Source organism: Zalophus californianus, chromosome 7 (assembly GCF_009762305.2).
Source record: "Zalophus californianus isolate mZalCal1 chromosome 7, mZalCal1.pri.v2, whole genome shotgun sequence".
NCBI lineage: Eukaryota > Metazoa > Chordata > Mammalia > Carnivora > Otariidae > Zalophus > Zalophus californianus.
This window is the reverse complement of record NC_045601.1, coordinates 132,916,448-132,933,244: the sequence shown is the minus strand read 5'-3', so window position 1 is coordinate 132,933,244 and position 16,797 is coordinate 132,916,448. Positions and strand designations below refer to the sequence as shown.

Below are 16,797 nucleotides of genomic sequence, written 5' to 3'. Positions count from 1 at the left end.
TATCTAGGCCAGGCGAAGCCATAGCTGAACCTAAGAGGGGCTTTACCTAGGCTTATGAAGCTGTCGGCACAGTCCCTTTTGGGCTCCATGCATTCCTTTCTCCAGCAAGCCCTGAACTGCAAAGACAGATTTCCCAGAAAAAGCCAAGCTTTTATATAACCAACAGCCTGATTCATCTTGCTTGACTTAATGAATGCCTGAATGGATTTTTATTTTTAAATTCTCCAAAATACCCCTTAATCTCTACCCTTGAGTCAGCAGTGAGCGGTTAAAAAAAAAGAAAAAAAAAGTTTTTATATTCCTTCTTCTAAAAATGAATAAAATAAAGGAGGAAAATAAAACCTACCAGTAATTTTTTCCTCAGGGACATCAAGGTGTACAGACTGGGTGGATAATGGTCCATGTTCATTCTGTTTGCACACACACACCAACATGTGTGAGACACGGGGTCTGCTGGGAGGAAAGGAAATGGGGGCCAGTGGTTGCAAAAGAGGAGCGACGACCCCTGAATTCTAATGTTCCAGTATTCATTTCAAGGACAACTGTGAATAGGGCTTGGGATAAATATCCTCAAATAACCTCCCACAGATTTATACACATCTCGTAACCAGAAAACACTCAGAACCTTCTCCACCCCTTTGCTTCCTTCCTCCCCTGTTCTCTTAAAAAATTGTTTGATTAACAGCCACGTCATACCATCCCTACCTTCTGCCGCCTGCTCGCCTCCCGCCCCTGGGTCTGCAAAGAAAGCGGCTCTTCATGAAAAGTGCAGCTGTGTGCGGCTCACATCCCTCCCCTCACAGCCAGGAAGGTGCAAACCCCAGCCTGAAAGAGCCGGCCAAGGCCCCCCCTCCACCCTGCGCCCCAGCTCCTCAGGGCTGCCTTGTGAGGCTGGAGCTGGACACGGTCTTTACCACGAAAGGGCTCGAGGGGCATATGCAGGCTGGTCCTCGCGTCCCTGGACGTAATAGAAATGCTGTCTTATCTTGGCCAGCACTTCCTTGGTTTGCTTCTTACAAATAAAACGAAGAAGGTAGAACATTTGAGTCTGTCACGTAACCACAGAAACTAGATCATGCTGAGATTTGAAAAGTAAATGAATGTGTCCCACCCTGGGCACACGATGTCAGGCAAGAGTCTGGAGCTTTCTTCTCTGGACAAGCCGAAAAGAAAAGGCTTTGCTCTAGAACAAGTTTACTCAACCTCGGCACTACTGACATTTTGGACCAGATAATTCTTTGTGGCGGGAAGACTGTCCCTGGGCATTGCAGGACGACTAACAGCATCCCTGGCCTCCACCCACCCCTGGAGTTGTAACAACCAGAAATGTCTCCAGGCGTTGCCAAATATCCCCCTGGGTACCTCCAACTTGCCAGATAAAATACAGGATGCCCAGTTAAATGTGAATTTCAGATAAATAATGCAATATTTGGAACATACTCACACTAACAAATTATTCATTGTTTATCAGAAAGTCACATTTAACTGGGCACCTTGTACATTTGCTAAATGTTGGCAACCTTATCTGGGGAACAAGATCACTCCCAGTTGAAAGCCACTGCCTTCAAGATATCAGGAACCCGAGGACGGTCTTGAAGCTTGGGGTTGTCATCAAGGGGATTGATTGCCTGATCAATCTGAGAGTCTAGGAAAGGACAAGTCTGACTGGCAACCCCCTCCCTCTGGCACCCACCGCTAACCACCCTGACTCCAAGGCAGACCTCTTATAGAAGGTCTCCTACCTGGAGAAATAGAATGGGGCCACAGACCCCACTACTCCATACTAGTCATTGGTGTTCTGCAAAAGAAGGGCCGACTCTCTGGCTAATCATCCTAGCATGAGGCCTGGCCCACAATAAGCCTCCCCCAATGTATTCCTGCGTCCCGCCAGCTTTTTTTCGACACCTTACTCTTAGATAAGAATGGATAATCAGTGATTTTGGAGGAGAATTTCCAACATGACAGAAAGAAACCATAACCTACCCTGCCATTCTCCATTTCTTTCTTTGAATAGAACCCTCAATTTATTCAAGGTAGTAATGTGCCCGGTTCTAGAATCATCAATGGTCCAAGCCAATGATGAGAATCCTGTTCTCTTTTGGGAGCCAAATGACCTGGTGTAGGGAAGTCTGTTAGGGGTTTCTGGAAAAAACAAAGCTCCGCTTTGTTGATAAAAGCATCGGAAATATATGAAATTACCTATTCTACCCTTTTATTCTTGCTGTGAATGCAGATGTGAGGCTTGGAGTTGTGGCAACAATCTTATGGTCATGAGGAAAAGGCCAAAAGAACTGTAAAGATACCCATCCTAACTAGTGCCCAGCATCCACTTATCACCCTATTTCTTGTTATCTGAGAAAAATAAACTGCTTTTTGTTTATTTTTCTGTTGCTGATAGCTGAAAGCATTCCTAACTGATATAGAGACCAAAATCAATAATTCAGGAAACAGAATAACAAACAAAAAACTCACAAGTCACTCAAATCTATTTCACATCCTTAGAGAAATTGAGTGCTGATTAATTAATCCTCTTGAAAATATTATTTGTTTCTTATTTATCTTTGCAGTGTTTCTATGAAGACAAATATAATAGATATTTTTATTCCACTAAGTGTAGCATACTGTATACATTCAATCAAATAATATTCTATATACACTGTTCTTTTCATTTCTTTACGGTATGGCCTATAGATAGATGTCTTCACATCAGTAGGGATCTTCCACATTCCTTTTTATAGGTGCATACTATCCCATCAAATAGATGTACCTTCATTTATTGAACTGGTACTTAACTGCTAAATACATGGGTAGTTTATAATCTGTAAATTTTTAAAATTCTGCCACAATCAATAAACTTGCACGCATATTCTTGCATACTCACATAGTAGATTGTATAGGATATATTCCCAGAAGAGTGACCATTGTGTCAAAGGGAAAATATGTCTGTAATTTTAGCAAATACTGGGGGCTCCTGGGTGGTTCCGTTGTTAAGCGTCTGCCTTTGGCTCAGGTCATAATCCCAGGGTCCTGGGATCGAGCCCTACATTGGGCTCCCTGCTTGGTGGGAGGCCTGCTTCTCCCTCTCCCGCTCCCTCTGCTTTTGTTCCTGCTCTCGCTAACTCTCTCTCTCTGTCAAATAAATAAATAAATAAATAAATAAATAAATAAATAAATAAAATCTTAAAAAATATATTTTTGGCAAATATTGCCAGATTCCCCTCCTTATGGGATTGTATAGTTTTGTACCAATGAGATATGGGAGTGCCTATTTCTTCTGAGCCTTCCCAACAAAGTATGATAATAGCAAATTTTTAGATTTTTTTTTGGTGGGGGGGATTATCTGATAGGTGAAAAATGGCATCCTGGTACAGTTTCCATTTATATTTTTCTTATTAGAGTGAAGTTGTTTCTATTTCCATATGTTTAAGAGTTATCTATAGTTCTTTCTTCCATGAACTCCCTGTCTCCTTTGCCCTTTGTTTTGTTTTGATTTTTAGAAGCAATATATATTTATAGATAGACAGACAGATAAGTATCTAGATATGTATATGTCTATCTACATATATATAGTTATTTATGTTACAGGGAGATTAGCCCTTTGTGATATAATTTACAAATATTCTCCCACTCTGTCTTTTGATTTTGCTTTTGATGTTTTTGCCATGTAAACATTTTTGTTATTTATGTGGTTGACTTTACCAATCTTTTCTGTGAAGACTTGTGAATTTCAAACCATAATTAGAGAGGCCTTGTCTATCTCTTGGTTATAAAGGAATTCACCCCTGTTTTCTTGTAATAGATACTCATATATTATACAGTTTAATTCCTTATATGGAGATCTTTGACCCATTTCGAGTCTATCCTGATGTATGGTATGAAGTATGGATCCAACTCTAGTTTATTACAACTGGGTACCCGGTCACTGCAATATCTTTTACTAAAAAGTTCATCTTTGCTCCACTGAATAGAGATGGTACTTTTGTCATATATGAAATTTATCTATAATCTGTTGGATCTATTTCTGGACTTTCTCTTCTGCTCCAAGGATCCATGCGTCTTTTCACGCACAATACCACACTGTTTTCATTACTAAGCCTTTGTAACTGTGTTGATATCTGATAGGGCTTTGGCCTCTCACAGTGCACTTCCTCTTAGACGTTTTATGGCCTTTCTTGTTTATCTTCCCATATAAACGTCAAAACCAGCTTGCGTACTTCCAGAGAAAATTTTTTGCCATGTTTACTGAAATAGCATTCAAAAGACATTAAATAGGTTGATTGAAATAAGAAATTTGGTCATGAGGTTGGAAAACAGTCAAAGACATCTTCAGGGAAAAAGAAACTAGAAAATGGAAGAGTAAGAAAAAAATTATCCAAAGGCTCAATTCAGGAGGTCGGATAAAGTAGTGGAAGTCCCACAAATTGAACATAGGGAAAATGGAGGGAAGGTAATTAATAAGAAAATAATTTTTAAATGTTTGAGGTGAGTCTCCCGACTCAAATGGTCCAGTATATTCCAATGCATTCAGAGGAAAAAGTAGGTTCCAATTAAATGAATGACATTGAGAATGGCAGGGGGCTTCTCGACAGCTCCACAGGATTCTCGAAGAGTCAGAACCCCCCAGGATTCCTGAGCAATGCCCAAAGTCCTGAGGGGTCATGATTTTCAATATAAATTTCTATGCACAGGCAAACCATGAGCTGATTAGTTCATGTAGTAAACTGCTGGTTCACCCTATTAGTGACACTGCAGGCATTTAAGGACTCAGAAAATTTACATCCTATGCACCTTTCTTAAGAGGCTCCTGGAGGATGTGCCTCATCAAAATGAGGAAGTATACCAAAGAACAGTGGAGGTTGGGGTGATCGGTGGTGACAGCAGGCCACGTGGTTCTTGACCTTGGCAGCACACTCAAATTGCTGGGGAAAACCAATTAAACAGATGCCTAATCCTTCTATCTCTTCACCCCTCCGCATTCCTCCCAATTCTGATTTAATTTCTCTGCAGTGGAGCTCAGCGAGTAGTATATTTTCTTAAGATTTTGTTTATTTATTTAAGAGAGAGAGAACATGAGCAGCGGAGTGGGGGAGGGGCAGAGAGAGAAGGAGAAGCAAACTCTCCACTGAGCAGGGAGCCCAACTCGGGGCTCGATCCCAGGACCCCAGGATCATGACCAGAGCCGCAAAGGCAGACGCTTAGCCGACTGAGCCATCCAGGCGGCCCCACAAGTAGTATTTTTTAAAGTTTCCCAGGTGATTCTATTGTGCAACAAAGGGGAGAGACACCAAATTATGAAGAAAAGCACAATGTCATTATGGTTGCAACAAATATTTGCTGCCTTTCATTGTGGTTCTTTTTTTTCCTAGCCAGATTGGCGGGTCAGAACTTTCAACTACAGGTGAGTTCCAGGTGTGGTAGAGAGCATTTGTTTTTCAGTTTCTAGCTTTAAATGATTAAGACTCAAAGGGGAAATTGAGTTTTGGAATTCTTCAATATGCCAGGGGTGGGAGGGAACCAAAAGAAGATATAATGATCAGGTGGTTGTAAATTTCTAAATTTTTCAAGAAAGTGGGGATGATTTAATGGTCCTCTTTGGAAGGAAGCAGCGGACATAGGGAGGAGCACCCCCACCGCCATGCCCACAATAATGAAGAGTGCCATACCTAATGTCTTGTTAGGAATAGTGTCCCAAAGAAACGTAAGTGCACAGCTCATGGGTTGTAGACCATTGGGATTAACTAGTTTTTCTCTGGTGAGGCTGACACAGAGACTTCCTCTGCCCTCTCTTTCTCCATTCAGCTATGGATCAAGGCATTGGTTTCTAGAACCTAATTTACAGAGAACCTGGATAACAGCTCTAAAGGCCAGAGTTTGGCTTTTTATTGGTTTGTTTTTGTTTTGCCAGTGAGTAGGTGTGGGGCCAGGGCCACCCAAAGCCCTGTCCCTTGTGAACACTTTCCACTTTCTGAGAAGTGGCATGATGGGTGACATTTTGGATATCCTGGAGGACCACAGTCATTCCAGGCTCGGTCTCCCAGAGGAGCCCCTCCAGCCACCCAGGCACCCCAAAACCCCTGTGGTTAGAACTGACTAGGAGAAATTGGGGGAGACTGTTAATTTCTTTCAAAATTATCCTAAGGAATTTGGACTTCAGACTTTCACTCACAAGGGCAGAAATATTAGATTAATTCCTTTGAACTTGAACTTAAAAATTCTGGAGTTCAACCTCTCTGGATTTTCCTCTTTGAGCTTTAAATCCACAGTGAACATCGTGAGAGGAGGGATGTGTTGTTGGCATTTTATTATCATTATGATGTCATTTAAGCTCATTGCAGGACCCCTGGTAGGCTATACTGGACAATACGACTGGCCTAATTTGGGATGGGAAATTGCACAGGGAGTGGGTTTTTGGCTTTTTAGTACCTCAGTTAATTGGGACAGGGGTGGATCTGGGTTTTGTGAGGCCTGATGCTTATACAATGTGGGGGACCCTCTTTTTTTAAAATTTATTTTGAGAGAGAGAGAGAGAGAGAGAGAGAGAACAAGCAGCAAGAGGGGCAGAGGGAGAGAGAGAGACTCTCAAGGGGACTCCATGCTGAGCACAGAGCCTGATACGGGGCTTGATCCCACAATCCTGAGATCATGACCTGAGCTGAAATCAAGAGTTGGACGCTCAAATGACTAAACCACCCAGGCGCCCTATGGGAGACTCTCTTAAGAAAAAGAACAAAATTATGAACACAAAATTATATCTGAAAGTAAATATTTAGAATGAGAAAAGAAATCACAACATATTACAATTCTATAATGCTGAGAACGGGGCGCCTAGGGGGCTCAGTCAGTTAAGCATCTGCCTTCGGCTTAGGGCATGATCCCAGAGTCCTGGGATCAAGCCCCAGGTCGGGCTCCCAGCTCAACGAGGAGTCTGCCCATCCCTCTCCCTCTGCCCCTCCCACCTGCTTGTGCTCTCTCACTTGCATTCTCTCTCAAATAAATAAATAAATAAATAAATAAATAAGTGAAATCTTAAAAATATAAAGCTGACAGGTACTACAAATTTAGAAAGTAACAGGGCTATTTTTAAAATAAATTTATTGACACTCCTCTACTTTTTTTTTTTTTTTTGCTGCTGCCTATTCTTTGATTACCTCTTCACACACACACACACACACACACACACACAATGGTTTTAGGGGCACCTGGATGGCTCAGTCCGTTAAGCATCTCCTTCGGCTCAGGTAATGATCCCAGGGTCCTGGGATCGAGCCCCGCATCGGGCTCCCTGCTCTGTGGGGAGCCTGCTTCTCCCTCTCCCACTCCCCCTGCTTGTGTTCCCTCTCTCACTGTCTCTCTCTCTCTGTCAAATAAATAAATAAAATCTTTAAAAAATGGTTTTATAATATCATTTTATGTAAAAAGAATAAGAAGAGAAGCCAGTCTTTCTTCTAACCTGGTTAATTGGAATTTTCTTCAGTTGCACATTTTTCCTCAGCAATGAAACCTTGCTTGGAGATGTAGAGCTTGATCTTAAATGGTATCTTCAAAGGACAGTGCTTTCTGCATGATCAGTTTCCTGAGGAGAAAGTCACAAGAGGATTACTTGTCCCAGAGTCACCAACCCAATGAGTGGTATCTCTCCCTTGCAGATGAATGAGCGTGGGCGTGGAAGGGCTCTTCAGGGGATAATCCCTCCTCATAGAACCAGAAAAGTGGATGATAAGCATTCTTTCCTACCTTGCTCAGCTTTTTGGTCCCATAAAATTTTGGACTTAACCATGTCTCTCTCTGTCAAATAAATAATTAAAATCTTAAAAAATAATTAATTTTAAAAAGGTGAAAATGGTAAATTTTACGTTATGTATATTTTACCACAGAAAAAGAAAAAAGGTTCAGGAGGCCACCTAGAATTAAAAAGTCCAATCTGTTGGTTTTTCTTCCATGTCTCTCAGATAGATGTGCTCTCCCCACCCCTTATGCTCTGTGTCTAGTCCAGCTCCCCATCACACGTACCTGAATTATTGCAATCGCCTCTTCATCTGTCTGCAGGTGTTTCTTCTTACTCTTCCACATCTCTCCTCCACAGAGCAGCCAGAGGGGACCTTCAAAGTATAAATCCAACTGGGTCAGACCTCTGTCTACTAAGTAAGTGCACTGGGGGATGTTAGAGAACTTCGAACAAAGGAGCCCCACAACCAGATTTCCCCTATCAAAAAACTGGCTTCCGTAGAGTAGTCAGATTGGTAAAAAAGACCAGGGGAGTGGTTCAGAGTTTATCAAAGCCCCGATTGCTGCCACACCCCTCTGGAGTTTCTGAATCAGTGGTTCAGGGGTGGAGCCTACTGGGATGGAGTAGAGAATTTGCATTTCTAACATGCTCTCAGGTGATGCTCACACCCACGTTGCTTCTGGGTGCCTCTGATCCCGGGACCACAATTTGGGATCCGCTGGCCTGGAGTGCGGAGCCTGATGTGGGACTCGATCTCATGACCCTGAGATCATGACCTGAGCCGAAATCCGAACAGTCCGACACTTAACCAACTAAGCTACCTAGGTGCCTCTAAATAGCTCTCTTGAGACATAATTCACATACCACAACTCACCCACTCAAAGTACACAGGGCAGCGTTTTTTTTTTAGTAAAGTTACAGGTATGTGCAACTATCACCGGTCAATTTTTGGACCATTTTCATAACCTCAAAAATAAATCCTATGCTCTTTATCTGTCACTACCCTCTCTCCCCCTCTTGCCTCTCACCACCAGCCCTGAGCATGTTGAGCATCTTGTTCGTCTTACATTAGGCAAAATCACAGAGATTATTAAGGGTAGGGGAACAGGAAATTCTTGTTTAATGGGTATACGGTCTCAGGGAAGATGAAAAAGTTCTAGAGAGTGATGGTGGTGACGGTTTCACAACAATATGAATGTACTTAATGCCACAGAACTAAACACTTAAAAATGGGTAAAATGGCGGGTGCCTGGGTGGCTCAGTCGGTTAAGCCTTGTTGGCCATCTGTAGATCTTCTGTGGAGAAATGTCTGTTCAGACCCCTCGCCCATTTTTAAAATTAGGCTGTTTTTTAAATTTTTGAGTCGTGAGAGTTCTTTATATATTCCAGATTCAATTCTCTTACTACATTACAGGATTTTCAAATATTTTCTCCCCTTCTGAGCACAAAGGTTTTTAATTTTGATGAAATCTAATTCACCTGTGTTTTACTTTTGTTGCCAAGGTCATGAAGACTCACCTCTATATTTTCATCCAGAAGTTTTATAGTTGTTGCTCTTACACTTAGGTCTTTGATACACTTTGAGTTAATTTTTTGCATATGGGAAGGGATAGGGTTTAACTTCATTCTTTTTTTTTAAGATTTTATTTATTTATTCGTGAGAGAGAGAGAGAGAGGCAGAGGGAGAAGCAGGCTTGCCCCCAAGCAGGGAGCCCAATGCAAGACTCAATCCCTGGACCCCGGGATCCCGACCCGAGCCAAAGGCAGACGCTCAACTCGCCGAGACACCCAGACACCCCTAATTTCATTTTTGTTCCATGTTTTATCCCAGCACTGCTTGTTGAGAAGACCATTCTTTCCCCCCACTGATTGGTTTTAACATTCTTGTTGAAGATCAGTTGACCATAGACTTGGGTATCCATTTTTGGACTCTCCATTCTAATCCATCGATCTATGTCTATCCTTGTGCCCGTACTGATTTGCCTCGATTGCTGTGTCTGCTTCAATGTTGTTACAGGATTTCATCAAATGCATTTTGATTTTGGAGATCTTAAAATGTGGAAAAGAATGGTCAGTACTTCCTATATCCCAATTTCAGAGATATTAAAGTCTTAGAATTGACTAAATCTGCTGTGTCTGGGGAAACGTTCTCTGTCCCCATAGACTGCTTCTCAAAGCACTGGTACTCTTCTGACTCAAGTCCTCTTAGAGCAGTGGTTCTAAAAGTAGGGTTTCCAGGCCAGCATCATCATCATCATCGTCATCTGGGAACTTGTTAGAAATACGAATTAACAGACCCAAACTTAGATGTATTGAATCAGAAAATCTGGGGGTGGGGCCCAGCCACCTTTTTTTAACAAGTCCTATTGGTGATTCTGATGTACATCGAGTTTGAGATCCTCTCAGTTTATAAGGTCCGTGAAGACAGGAACTATACCTTTCTCGTCACTCTTGTGTCCCCAGTACCCAGCAGGGAGGTGGGAGTTGGGGGATGGTGCCTGGCATGGATTAATGATCAAGGAAAGTTTGCTGAATAAATAAATAAAGGAAATAATGGGACTTGCCCAAGGTCCCACAGCCAGTAGGTAAGTGTTTAGAGCTAAGTTACTTCTTTCTGCCTTGGTTGCCTGGTTTCTGGTGTGAGGTTAGTAGGAATAGCCTCCTAACCCATTCAGCAAACATTTGTTGAGGAATTACTATGTGCCTAGTATTTTTCAAAATTTGGCCAAATGTTCTAGCTTTGGTAATAATTGATGGGGCATCAGTGGAAAGCTCTTTAGGATAATTAAAAGAATTGGGTAAAGTTGGACTTTATGAAACACCAGGGGGAGCCTTGTGAAGGAGAAAGTGGCAGACTTGTAGGGCAAGCCAAGCCAGCATAAGGGCACTTAGTCTATTTTTTTTTAAGAGTAAATTTGTTCAAAGTTGCCCATAGAATGAATTTCTATAGATAAACCCTTCTTTCCATTAGATTTCATTATCTTGATATTTTCATTACCCAAGCATAATAAAATTACTCTTAAGATGGCATCATATTTTAAAAAAAAAACACATTTATGGATAAACAACAGTCAATTCTGGACTGTTTTCATAACCTCAAAAATAAATCCTGAAAATTAAATTAGAGAAAAACTTTCTAAATTTCTGAAATAATAAAATTCAGTTAATCACCAAATAGATGCATGACAGCTAGGGTTATTTGTATGTTTTACGCAATAGTTTTAAGTTCTAAAGGGGCAAAAGTGAAAGGTTAATTAATCACTAAACACGAAAGCACATTGTTCTTCCAGCATTTTGAATGATCATGCAGTTTAAGACTTTCTATTTCAATAATTATTAGAACATCGGTGCTTTTCTAATCAGTCACTCAGAGTATTTAAAGTGTATATTCTAAAATGTAATAGGCACAGTAGCAGGAAAGCACTCCTGTGAATTTCGTTAGATTACTTTAGGAAGGCAAATGTTATCATTCCAGGGGAAACTGAGTCACGCAGGAGGCAGAACACACTGCTTATGGTCAAGCTCTGCATCTACATGTGGAGTCTCATTATTAAGGGAAAGGCTTCCTCAGTCATCGGACTTTGACTTTACAATGCTGCTTTAGTAGAAGTTCACACACTGCTCCGCTTTATCAGAAGTGGATCTAACTCTGGTAGAGTGCCAGTACTTTGTGGGTGTTCAACAAGCAGCAAATGAATGAATTGAATCAACCATGAGTTTTCCCTTGAATTTTCCAAGGGTTCTAATGGCGCTCAGAGGGGAGAACCTGCAGCTGTTTTGTGTGGATTGGCTGCCACTAAAACAAGATAACACCAAAGAAGTAGCATATTTAAAGCTACAGAGCCAAAACTTTCAGATCAAAGCCCAGTGCCTCCCAGTCCCTCTGGAAATACTCCACCATTCAGTAAGAAAAAAACAATTATTCTCTAAAAATTTTTAGCTGTAAGATTTTAGTTGAAACTAAGACTGAACCGGGGCCGCCTGGGTGGCTCAGTCAGTTAAGTGTCTACCCTCAGCTCAGGTCGTGATCTCAGGGTCCTGGGATCCTGCCCTGTGTCGGGCTCCCTGCTCAGTGGGGAGTCTGCTTCTCCCTCTCCCCCTCCCCCTGCTCATGCTCACTCTCCTCTCTCTCAAATAAAATCTTTGAAAAAAAAAGAAAGAAAAAAAAGAAAGAAACTGAGACTGAACAAATGAATGGACTTGGGTGATTTTAGGCAAGTTACTTAACCTACCCATGCCTCAGTTTCCCTATTTGGAGAATGGAGGTAGTAATAGTACTTATCTTGCAAGGTTATTGTTAAGGTTACAAGTGTCCAGAGCTTTGCAGAATATCTCAATTCTCTCAATACTCACCATCCAACAAATGTTTACTACATACATATATTTCTTTCCCTTGATGTTCATCGCCCCTTTTTTTTAAAGAATTTATTTATTTGAGAGAGAGAGATAAGCGAGAGATAGAGCATGAGCAGGGGAGAGCGGGAGAAGCAGGCTCTCCTCTGAGCGGGGAGCCCGATGCGGGACTCGATCCCAGGACCCCAGGATCATGACCTGAGCTGAAGGCAGACGTCTAACCGACTGAGCCACCCAGGCGCCCCTCATCTCCACGATTTATCTGCAACTCCCAAAACCCCAGAAGTTCAGAAAACCCTAACAACCTGATCTGAGGCGTCTTGACTCCTTTAGTGAAAATATTAACCTGTTTTGCCACAGAAATATTAATTCATATACCTTCCAAAAGCCCCCCCACCCCCAAATTCTAGATTCCAAGGCACTCTGGCCCCAGAGGTTTCAAATCAGCCGACTGTGGACCTATTTCAACACGATGCCCACAACTCAAGAGAAAAATAAATCGCTTTGGATTCTTAGACCCCTGGCTTTGCATCCCGGCCTGGCCATCCATTTCTGGCCTCAGGAAAACTGCTTCACTTCCCTAGCAGCTCCGGTGGTTGAGAGATCGTTCTTTATACTGCACATGGGGTGTGAACATCCTCGAATTCTGCGCCCCACCCCCTCTTCATTCATCCTCACCCACAGCCTCCCATTTTGGGAGATCACTACACGCCTGCATTGTTCAGGCCACCCTTCACTGCATGCTTAGCTAACTGTACCACAGGCGAATGGCGAGTGAGCCCCGTGGGAAGTTCTATGGAATTCTGAGGCTGGAGAGGCCTGGAATATAATTGGCCTATGGTGTGATGGGGCATCGGGAGTTTTAAAAGCTTCCCGAGTTCAGATGAAGGAATCGGGTTGATTTGTTGGTGTTACCCTGTTTGCCTTCCTTTGCACATCTGATAGCCACGAGCAATGCAAGGAGTTAGCTTCCCAACGGGCTGCGCCCCAAAAGGTAAGAAAGGTCTAAATGCACAAAGGTATACATAGCTGACAGCTTACGATGGTGCTGGTTTTAATCCACATATAAATTCAAAGGGAAAAAAGTGATTTCACCCTACCCTAGCGTGGTTCACTACGGAAAGCAGCAGTAGAAAACTGGAGGATGTGGGGAACTATTCAAGATTGGTTCATTGGTCTGGACGAATTTAATTAAGGAAGCAGCTTTAGGTCAGAGCGTCTCAGTCCCGGCTGCACAGTAGACACACCCGCATACAGCTCCTCTGCAGATCAGTTGGGTCCGAATCTCAGGAGAGGGCGCCCAGCGTCAATATTTTTAAAAATCTCTCCAGGGCGGCGCCTGGATGGCTCAGTCGGTTAAGCGTCTGCCTTCGGCTCAGGTCATGATCCCAGGGTCCTGGGCTCGAGTCCCGCATCGGGCTCCTTTCTCGTAATCTCTCTCACTTGCTCACTCTCTCTCACAAATAAATTATATCTTTAAAAAAAAAAATCTCTCCAGGTGATCCTATATTTGGGGTTGCCCCAGATCCACAAGCCACCTGGGGGACCCCTGGGAGCTTTAAAAACTACTGATGCTCAGGCCCCACCCCCCAGAAATTTGAATTCAGTTGGCCTGGAATATAATTGGCTTCCAGTGTGATGGAATTTCAGGATTTTTACGTTTCCCAAGTGCTTATAATATGGGATCCAGCCTTTCTCCAAACGTACAGTATCCCTTTCTCCCTAAAGAGAGGTTTTCTGGCATTTTTGTTACTGGACAGAGAACCAGTTCTGAACTCAGTTTTGGCTGCTCACCACTGGAAAAGCAATACTCAAGAGACAAGCGACGGTGGGAAAGGAAAGTGGCTTTCTTCAGGAAGCTGGCAACCTGGGAAGAAGGTAGAGTGATGTCTGAAAGACCATCTTCCCTGTCTGCAGGGGGTGCAGGGTGGGGGTGCATTTAAAGGGGAAGACCCCGGGAAAGGGAGGGGGGCCATGCACAGGAGAAGCAGGTCCCTGGGCCGTTAGGCATATGTCAACATGACCATGAACAGACGTGCTAGCATCTCGGGCAGCTGGTTTTGAACGCAGTCAGGCCTCATCTTCTGGGAAGATCTGGTCCTTCAGTCCTCTGGGTCAGTGGTCTGCAAATCTCAAAGAAAGTTCTGCTACAGACCAAAGGGACTTAAGTCAGCGAGCAAGGAGTACATAAGCTTAAAGCAAGTTAACCCTTAAAACTGGTTGGGTTGCTGTTACATTTTTATTAAGAATTTCAGATACTGTAGAAATAATTTTCAATAATGTAATTTAAATGCTGATTTGGCTCAGGGCGCCTGGGTGACTCAGTCTGTTAAGCCTCTGGCTCTTGATTTCAGCTCAGGTCATGATCTCAGGGTCTTGGATTGGAGCCCCACGTCAGGCTCTGTGCTCAGCGGGGAGTCTGCTGGAGATTCTTCCTCTCCCTCTGCCCCTCCCCCTGCTTGTAAGTGCGTGCGCGCTCTCTCAGATAAATAAATCCTTAAAAATAAATACATGTTTATTTGACTCTTTACTGAACATTCACATTTTTAGGAACAGATTCCAATTTTGAAGAGCCTAAAATAGGTTGGGCATATTTCAGTGAAAATGCAAAGCATAACACATAGCCATTGAATTGATTACCTGGCCAGAAATTTTTCCTAAGAATCACTACTATCAGATGCATTATTACCTCAATGCTGAAAAGGAGTGAAAAGAATGTGTAGTACTGATGACTTTTACTAAAAAAGACCATTAATCAATTTTTTTAAATCTGTGATGTTGGTATATATCACAGGCATAATCTATTTACACATACCGCAAGAGGCTTGATATTTAAGAAATGTGTTATTTTTCACCAGGAGCCAAATCATTAATTGGCATCCCTGTTTTTGTAGCACTTTGCCCTGTACCTGGGAGCCTAGAACAGGGGTGACAAGCCTGGCCTCTCAGTGATGGGCAGTGACTGAAGTCATGGCTAATGATCCTGCTTCATCACGTGTGTCATTATTCGCTTTCCTTTATACCCACGGTTGGAAGCCAGAAGGTGCTTGCATTGCCTTGGCCTTTGAGAGCTCCCCATTTCTTCTGAGATACATCCAAATTCCTTATCTGGGCATTCGTGGCCTTTCCCTGATGGATCCTCACCTCCCTACCAGTCTCTTCTCCTGCCCAGCCCTTACCGTGCCAGCAAGCACAATGGGCGGCTCACTAGACCTACACCTTTGCCATTCTCCACCTGCCATACTGCAGTACCTTTCAGGGGCAAGCTTTAGGAAGCAAAACCCCTCTCTCCTATCCTGCGCTTATGGTAATTTAGCTTGTCCTGAACCAGCCATATCCTCAGGGAAAGAGAATGTCCCTGGATCTGAGCACAGGGGAGCAGCCCAGGGAGGAGCACCATTTTACAATCTCATCCATCCATCAGTCCATCCATCTATCCATCCAGCAAATACACTGAGTACTATGAGGTACAAGATACTATTTTAGGTACAGAAAATACAACAAATCTCTATTTTCTTTAGGGGCTGAGGGGAGTGAGTGTGGAAAATGGATAATACCCCAAACAAACAAACAAAAAGGTAATTTTTAAGAATAGAGATGAAGAGGGGCGCCTGGGTGGTTCAGATGGTTAAGCGTCTGCCTTTGGCTTGGGTCATGATCTCCAGGTCCTGGGATCCATCCCCGCATCAGGCTCCCTGCTCCACCGGAAGCCTGCTTCTCCCTCTGCCTCTCCCCCTGCTGGTGTGCTCTCTCTGTCTCTCTCTCTCTCAAATGAATAAATAAAATCTTAAAAAAAAAAAAAGAATAGAGATGAGGAAAATAAAACAGAGGGATGGGAAGGGGCTACTTTACAGAAAGACATTTGAGCTGCGGGACCTGAATAATGAGTCAGCCAAGTGAAGAGCTGGGCCAAGAGCGTTCTGGAATTCGATTCTACAACTTTTATAGAGGGCTGGGTCGAGACACCTACACATGCCTCCCCGCCCCCCCAGCCAAATCCTTTAGGATACAGCTGAGGCAGCTCTAGGCTAGCAGACCCCCGCATTGCCTACCCGTGGCCCTTGGGAACTAGCCAGCTAGGTCACCCACTGTTCCTCTCCCCCCGGTGAGATGAGGAAATGACGTTGTGCTAACCAGAGAGACAACAAGGTGCTCTCTGCACTCATAAACCTTGCCGTGGGCCCTGATGGGTGTGGCACATTGGTCAGTGGCCTGAAAACGTGGGCCTCCCCAGGATCCCCTGACCGCGTGGATGCTGCCACTCAGGTTGGACAATATGTACTCACTCTCGGTGCCCAAAGGAGACCAGTCAGGAGGCTTTTCCTCTTCCTCTTTGAAGTTTTCACAGCCCTTTTAGTCACGATCTCGTCTAATCTTCAGAACGAACAGCTAGACCAGACTTGTTTAATCCGCGTCTGCGAGAGCAGTGAAGCCTAGGAATTTCAAGGCAGGCAGGTCTGGCTCATAATCTTGGTTCTGGAAATTACTAGTGTGTGACATCTGATAAATTCCTTCCTCTCTTTGAAGGTTGGTTTCCTTGTTAGTTAAATAGAGACATCGTATCCGTCTCATAGGTTGTTGGGAGGGGACATGTGTCAAGTGTTTAGGAAAGCACCTGGCATGCAGTTGGTATTGGATGAATGTACTTGTTGCCACTAGATGAGCGACGGGGGTCACTAAGTGTCCAGTCCCTAACTTCACCGCCAGCCCGTGCCCGT

General features: G+C 43.4%; 1 long non-coding RNA gene across 2 annotated transcripts in view; it reads right to left on the bottom strand.

Annotated features, from left to right (window-relative positions):
- LOC113927178 overlaps positions 1-16,585 on the bottom strand; it is a 30,133-nt gene extending 13,548 nt beyond the window's left edge. Inside the window, exons 1-4 of one of the 2 annotated variants that reach the window (XR_003521528.2) lie at positions 16,366-16,585; positions 8,011-8,099; positions 7,451-7,573; positions 347-453 (exon numbers count right to left, since the gene is read on the bottom strand). This is a non-coding gene — a long non-coding RNA (uncharacterized LOC113927178). The remainder of the gene's footprint in view (positions 1-346; positions 454-7,450; positions 7,574-8,010; positions 8,100-16,365) is intronic. The other variant, XR_003521529.2, reaches the window with a different exon arrangement.
- Positions 16,586-16,797: the final 212 nt, after the last annotated feature.